We start from the raw sequence: 7,776 nt of genomic DNA, 5'->3' as shown, positions 1-7,776 counted from the left end.
ACACACACACACACACACACACACACACACACACACACACACACACAGGTGACCATATCTGGGAAAGAATTCAAAGTCAAAAAGAATGTACACATTCTGCTGCAAACGAATACCAAGACAACAAAGCAAAATGCATGCATGAAATTAAAAAAATGTATTTGCATGCAGGCTGTTTGGTCCCCAAGCAAACACACAGTGGGGCCAAAACACACAAACACATCTGGAGACTATTCCACTGGAGCCATGGTTGTGGTGCACCAGATGCTTCCACGTGGCCAAACAACAAGTACACACACACACACACACACACACACACTCATGCACACACACACACACACACACACTCATGCACAGATTAAAATATGTGCCACGTCTAGACAATCATTATATTTGGTCTCCACAGTCAGTCTTCCTTCCTGCAAGCCCTTTTCATAAACACACTCAAGAATGCACACAGATTTACACACCAACATCGCCCGCTCCACACATCCCAGGTGACCTGGACTTGCCCTCAGCATGTGTGTAGGTCCCCATAACTCTTCGGTGTTTACAGGTACAGCAGGGCCCTCAAGGCAGGTGGGCGAGCAGACTGTGTGTCTGTACACACACCTGTCCCGTCTGCCGGGAGAAATGACCCCCATGCTCCCCTGGGGGTGCACAATGTGGCGTTCCTGCCTGGCAGAGGACACCTCTATAGCCTGACCTGACTGCCAGCAGCTTGCTGCTAACAGACAATGTGGTGGAGGACAGAGTTTCAAATGATGTACTGAAATAACAAGGAGAGCTTGACATGCTCCACATTGTGAATTATGCATTCAATGTTGGGGGCTGCTGACTCGAGTTGTGGTTTTCAGGTTCCAGGTTACCATTTCATGACAAGAGCAAGATCTTAGCAATACACTGTATAATAATGTGGCACGATTTATCTGAGTGCACAACTGTTGACTACATGGACACTTTCTATGTGAAAGTAGCTGCAAGCTAAACTGCTAAGGAAGAAGTCTTCCCCTGCAGTTGGGGTTGAAAGTTAATCAATGCCTTAGACGGCTGAGTGTGAGCACTTTAAAGCTGCAGCCATTATTATAGGCTTCATACCACATGATTGCAATAATAAAAAAAAGTTCACACAGTACATAATGCATAATGCATCGCAGTCCAGAGAACATAGGCTGAGGGAAAAGTTACAGCTCATTGTTATTATTATCTGGCCATAATCCAAAATAATTTAATAGGCTTCCTAATATGTATTGCTATGGACGTCTCGCTTTCTCCTTCTCTCCCTGCATTCCATCTGCAGCTTCACGGGCCACCCAGCTGGCTACAGCAGATAAAGGCAATGTGGGGTTACGCCACTGGGCTTGGCCATTAGCCCGGAAAGCAGGCCTGCGAGTGATCGGGTCACTGAATATGAAGCCAATACAGGAAGGAAAACAATGACAAAATTTGAAAGTCTTCCAGCATTAAAAGCTTGAAGAAAAGCGCAGGCACACAGTCAGTTGGTGACCAACATCGACAATCAAAACACACACCTCATCATCTCAGCTTGGACATTGTCTTTTTTTTCCAACGGCAACAATGTGTCTCCCTTGAAGAAACAGACATGCTCAGTATTTCTTGGGGTCATTTCGGTTCGAGGTTCCGACCTATTGACTATTTCCAGTACAAATACCGATTCCAGTACATTCTATGGTTTGAATACACGGAAAAAAGCAGTACTGATATTGTCCTATAACAAAGGAGATCAGTTGTGCTCAATGCCAAGCGATTTTTCTTGTCACACATTTCATCATCATTGCCACCACATAAAGATGGAAAAACAGCCCCAACACAAGCCTGTTTAGAGGAACACACTCTGACAGAGTTAAATGAAACATGTCCTCTCTATGGCCTGACAGGAGAATTGCTTATTAGCCACCACGACACTGATGATTAAATAGCAGTGCACCAGTAGCCCACTGCTTAGACTACTTTCCATCTGTTTTAATGGGAGAACCCAGCATAAATGTGTCGGTCATGTAAAATGGGTGGGTTCACTGTCTTTCCAGCTGTCTCTCCCAGCATTCTGTACCAAGAAGATTGATGGACAGCTCGCTAACAGCTTATCTGTTTCCAATCTTCCCTGCTCTATCATATCATCACACACAAAGTCAAGAGTGGTTTAGGTGCTGTGCATTGAAAATAACCTCCTCCTCAGACCTTTTTATTGTGACCCTGACTGACTCCTGCAGAGAAGGTCATCTCTCAGCAGAGGATGTGCAGGAAAGTCCACTAGAAGCTGACTGGAATATTTACCATATTCATTTAAGCATGTTAGCATGCTAATTGACAATTACAACTTAACACTAAGTACAGCCAATTCTGATGGGAATGTGATGAGTTTGGCAGGAAAAGTCAGAGGATCTCTTAAATCAGTAGGCTCATTATCTGGAAACCATGCATGTCATTTTTAGTAGCTGTTGCGATATTTCACAGGATAAGTCAGAACTTTGACCTGCTGATGGAGCTATAGGAAATGTTACGGGATCACCAAAGTTATTAGGATTCATCCTCTGGGGACCACGAATGGCTGTACAAAATGTGATTGCAATATATCAAATAGCTGTTGACAAACAGTGGTGGCTCGATAGACTGCCATCCCAAGAGCCACGCTGTTTGACAAAAGAAAAGGCAGGTGAATGTTCAATCAATATCCTGCCATCTTATCAGGTACTGCTAGAATTCTTTTTGACAGATAAAATAATCAATACATTTCTGTCGAATGTTTTTTAATGGGGTGAAGAGGCCCAAACTCCAGCGACACTGTACGACTTCATTGTTTAGACGAGCGTGTTTCAGCTTGTGGCCTTCGTTAGGGTCATTCTGTCATGTCATGAAGCTTCCCTTTGCTGTAATGCTGATATGTCATGATGAACACAACAACATGTAAATGAACTTGGAGTGAATAAAAGTAACGAAAGATGCCCTGAGGCTTTGAAAGACACTCCAGATATCAACAGACTAGGAAGTGTTAAAAGACTTCCTAGTCAAAGACAGTATCTCACGCTGGATGACACACAAAGGAGACTGAGGCAAGTTTTTACTAGCCTTACATACTGGGTTATGTTCAGGGCCTTCACTTGAATATCTGTGACTGAGAAACAGGCCAGCACAGTTGCAGATTGTGGAAAAAAAGGAGTGTTGATGCATGCAAGGCCAATGACCGGCTGAAAGCTGACCATTTCTGCTTAATGTTCACATCACTGCAAACTTGAATAAGCAAAGAGTCAAGTGGACGATACAATTAGCTGCGGGCTAGAATTGGAAGGAGTAAATGAAAGAGATACTGCATGGCCTGTTCACCCCGCAGCAGGTTAAGTGAGCAACACAATGTCTTGTAGGATTCAAGGACAACAATTTGTAATGTTTACAGGGTTATATTCCCCAGGGTCTAAAGAAGTAATAGAACCCGTTACTGCTGGGGGCGAGCTTTCCTGGAGATATTGCAGCATACAAGGGTTGAATCGATGTTCAACAAAAATGCATCTGTTGTTTACCGAAGGTCAAGAGCTAACAGTGGAGAGATGGAAACCTCTGATCAGAGAACTAAATCTTACTTTGTTTCAAGAGGCAGCTGTCTGGCATGCATTAGATACATGCAACCCTGAGCTGTTCCACATTTTGCGGGGGGGGGGGGGACTCAGAAAACTTTTAAGATGGGTGCGCAGGATGCAAAAGCCAGCACACATGGGATGGCTGAGTGATGAAGAAAACAGATGTGATTGTGGCAATCAAGCTTCCTCCTTTGCCTGTTCCTTCCCCCCCCCCCCTCAGGTAGAGGCAAATTAGATTTTGGACACTGGTCTCAAACCAGTGCAGTGCTATGCTCAAGACATTACTTGGCTTGAATAATATGCATGCCGCAGATCCAAAAAGCGGTTCAGCTCACAGGCTTTTCCATGCCACAGGGGTTGGACGCAAGCCACAAACATTCACGGTAACAACTCAGCCAATAATGTGTTGTATTAAGGCCTGCTTAGGATATGAAGGGAAAATCAGCATCACTTTTGCCAGCAGCTACACCATACTTGTGGTTTAAAAAGTTTCTCGCAAGAAACAATTAAGAAATACAACAAATCTACCATGAGCAAGTACTAGCCTACTCAGCAGATATAACTTCAATGATCCCACTAAAAGCATGACACTTTTCTTCAGCATCACCATCAGAGGGACAGTTCTCAGCTGAGACTTTACAGTTGTTTTTGTCATCTGCTATGTAATGCGCTGCCTGTCATATTGCCGTGGGATGTAGCCGTGATATTATAAGCGCCTGTTGCAATATGAACCTACTGCAAAAGTTTTCCACTAAACGGTTACTTTACAAACTGCAGTCTTGCTTCACTGCCTCAACCGCGACGTTACTTCAGAACTGACATCGCTTTTGCATATTTCAAGCATCGCCACCACGCCCGTAAAAAGTGGACAAAATCCATACCTTTAACTATTGATAAATCCACAAACTTGCGACCACATTAATCCGGAAAAAAATGCGTGCGTGTATCCAGGAAAAAAATCTTGTGGGGCGACGCTAATGCAATTCAAATGTAATCCAGCTTGTTCTCCCGTCGATTTATTTTCCTGAGGCTTCTTCCACGGAGAAAGGAAAGAAGACAAAAGTTAGGGCAAGATCGTCCGGGTCCAACTTTTCCCCCTCCCCTTTCTCTCTCTCCCACTGCTGCACAATCCAAGTCCTAAATCCCTCTCTCCCTACTCTACTCTCCCTTTGCTTTCTCTGTGTCGTTCTGGTTTCTCCCTACTTCCTTACTTTTTTTCCCTCTCGGTCTCTTAACTCTTCTACATCCCGAAATCCCTTCCTGCCCCCCCCCCCTTCTCCCCTCTCCCATCCTCTCTGTGGGAGATCCCTCAGTAAAACGTGTAGTGACATCACCTTGTCCACAGTGCTGGAAAATGAGCCTGGGGCATCTCTCTAATCTCTCTAGCAAGCTCATTCCCTCTCCTTACTCTCTACCCTCACCTCCTCATCCTCCCCTCCATCTATCCTTCACCTTTCACAGTTTGATTCATGGCTTACTGGAGGGTGAGGAAAACCTCAATTCCGTCTGGGGTTAAAGCACTGTATTAGGACAAGAAATATGGATAACTGCAGTAATGGCTGGTGCATTATTGAGAAGAATTTATTCCATTGAAATTAATGAACTTGTTTATCATACTTATCTTTGATTGATGGCCAGGTCCACAGGCTTCATATTGTTTTATCGCTGGGTTTTATTGCATCCAATCCATAAAGTGGTCTCGGTTCCAACCCCTGATCATTCAGAAACACTTGTCTTAATAGCCACATCAATTCCACCTTTATTGTCAGTAAGTAAATAGTTCAGGAGGTGAATAAATATCACTCGAGCATTTGATTTATATGTGCCTCCCCCTCTGTTGTGGCTGAATAGGTACTGAGGAGTGCTCACATCTTCGAGATATTTATTTCTGCACTATGATCAGAGGTCAAATCCTCCACCGAGCCATTATCTTGAACTTTCTCATTAGTTTCAACCTCTAGCTCAGAAAAAAAAAAGAAAGTTCAAACAGCATAATAAGAAAGGACAACGCAGGAACGAGACGTTCAGGCTCCATGAATGACTTTAGCAGCTGTCTAGCAATCCTGCAACCCTTGAACTGTATGGACATCTGGATACGACCCCTTTGAACTAATATTGGTGAAAACAAAGTTTTTTGGTCACTGCCTGTGGGAAATCTGGATAAGTGTGTGTTTGTGAGCATGCATGTGCCTTCATATGTGCTGGTGGCACAATAACATGGAAGCAAAACAAAGGCCGTAATAACTTTATGTGCAACTTTACACCTTGTTTTGAAATGTACCCACTGCTGAATACTATATTCAACTGAATAGCAATGAAATGGTTTCATCTTAGTAGTTTGATTTCTTCTCTTTGAAATTTCCAGTAGATCATGTTAAGTGCAAATTCAGCAAAGATTGATTGCTCATTAGACAGTATGTTTAAATTGGAATTTGTTGAATTTCTCCAAACCAATTGCTATCAGAATTTAATCTTAATTTACTTAAAAAAACTAATTTAAGGAACATGAATATAGTTTTCCTTTTCTGAGAAAATTGTACACGGTGCCCAGAGGATAATACCACCACACTTGTGGACTTGTGGACATCCTGGGAAGTCTGGGAGGGCTGTCCAAATCTACAATTCATCAGGACCACAAGGGGTATCAGACTGGGATGTAGACTTCACTGATTTAATTACCCACATCGTTGCCGACCACAAAAACAAAATTTATTAAGAATGTGTAAAAAGACTACGGTTTTAAAATGCAACTTGAATTATGTGGGCCAGAATTATAATGAAACCACATCATGACACAGAAATATGTCGTATAGGCTATAAAGATCATTTCAAAATGATGCTAACAAAAGTGGCAAATGAATAATACCCAATTAATCTGGTATTTACAAACATTTCTGTATTTAAATGTATGTAGCCTATATGTTGTATGTATGAATATAATTTGTTCACTCACAAAAAAAGCCTTTAAGATATCTACAGAGACATATGAGCAGACATTAAGATTCATCAACTTGTGTGAGCAATAGGACCACCTGTTCTCAGGTGTGAGGCATTCCCCAGCTGAGGGCTTTGTGCGAGTATGGTAATGATGGATTATGCTAAACCAACTTAGTGGCACGTTTCATTATGCATATCAGAAGAAAATGAAAGAGCCCTTTCTGTAGAATACTGTGGATTCTTGCCAGAATATTTTTCAATAAAATTAAGCTAAACGGTCCTGAGATGAGGGAGCAAGCCAAAGAGAAATGGGAGAACCCCAAAAGGAGATACAGGATAAAACAACAGATCGCTGGAAACCGATATTCTGATCGATATGCTTGGTGAATTGGGATGGTTTCTGAGCGACGCTGGTGTGAAAAAGGGTTCGCTCATTATTCATTCTTACCTTTTTTTCCAACACAATCTCATTCGTTTATGAACTGGAATGGGAACAGAGGGTGGAGAAGCAACAGCTGCAAGCTGGAAATTCTTCCTGCCATGCACCGTGCCATTGGAAACAAATATAGTATACAACCAACAAACCTCAGAGCCAGACCTGACCCCCCTCCACAGCTGATCACTCTTCCAGAGCTTCACCAGAACCCCTGGTATAACCATCTGCAGCTGCCTTAGTCCACCAAGCCTTATCCAGTCAAGCCTCATCTAGTCGATCTTCCAATAAAAAAAGACATGGTGAACCACTAGATTTTCTCAGGGAATACACAGACCAAGAAAAGCAAAGGCAAAAGGTAGCTGGAGGACCAGTCAGAGAGGAGAGAACAGACAAGACCAACTAGACAAATTAATCTCCTTATTTGGCAAAATTGTTGACAACATTAATTGACTCAGCTCTGTGTTTTTGTAACCCATTGTCTATTACCATAGTTGCTTCACTTGTTTTGTATAAAAGAAAACACAGAAAGTATTTCTGAAACACAAACACAATGAAAGGTGTAAACTTAAAAAAATAAAAGAAATGTACACATAGTTTGCAGAGCTGCATAATCGTGTTCTCTCAGCATGATTGGCAGCTGAACTGGTTGCTGAAATATGGAAATATGGACACTTCTTGAAGCCCACATGATCTTGTAGTTCTCGAGGACTGGCAAAATGTCCTCCTGGATGGCATCTCCTACAATAGCATATACAGGTATATATATATATATATATATATACACACACACACACACACACACACACACACACA

General features: G+C 42.5%; 1 protein-coding gene across 3 annotated transcripts in view; it reads right to left on the bottom strand.

Annotated features, from left to right (window-relative positions):
* The window catches only part of col16a1 (collagen, type XVI, alpha 1), a 54,494-nt gene extending 49,703 nt beyond the window's left edge, over positions 1-4,791 (bottom strand). For all 3 annotated transcript variants that reach the window (XM_031854116.1, XM_031854118.1, XM_031854117.1), the window contains exon 1: positions 4,472-4,791. The gene's annotated coding sequence lies outside the window, so the exon portion shown is untranslated. The remainder of the gene's footprint in view (positions 1-4,471) is intronic.
* Between the last annotated feature and the right edge of the window lie 2,985 nt (positions 4,792-7,776).

Source organism: Anarrhichthys ocellatus, unplaced genomic scaffold (genome assembly GCF_004355925.1).
Source record: "Anarrhichthys ocellatus isolate YVR2014 unplaced genomic scaffold, GSC_Weel_1.0 scaffold14, whole genome shotgun sequence".
Lineage (NCBI taxonomy): Eukaryota > Metazoa > Chordata > Actinopteri > Perciformes > Anarhichadidae > Anarrhichthys > Anarrhichthys ocellatus.
Note: the sequence above shows the minus strand (reverse complement) of the source record. Positions and strands in the feature narration are given on the sequence as shown.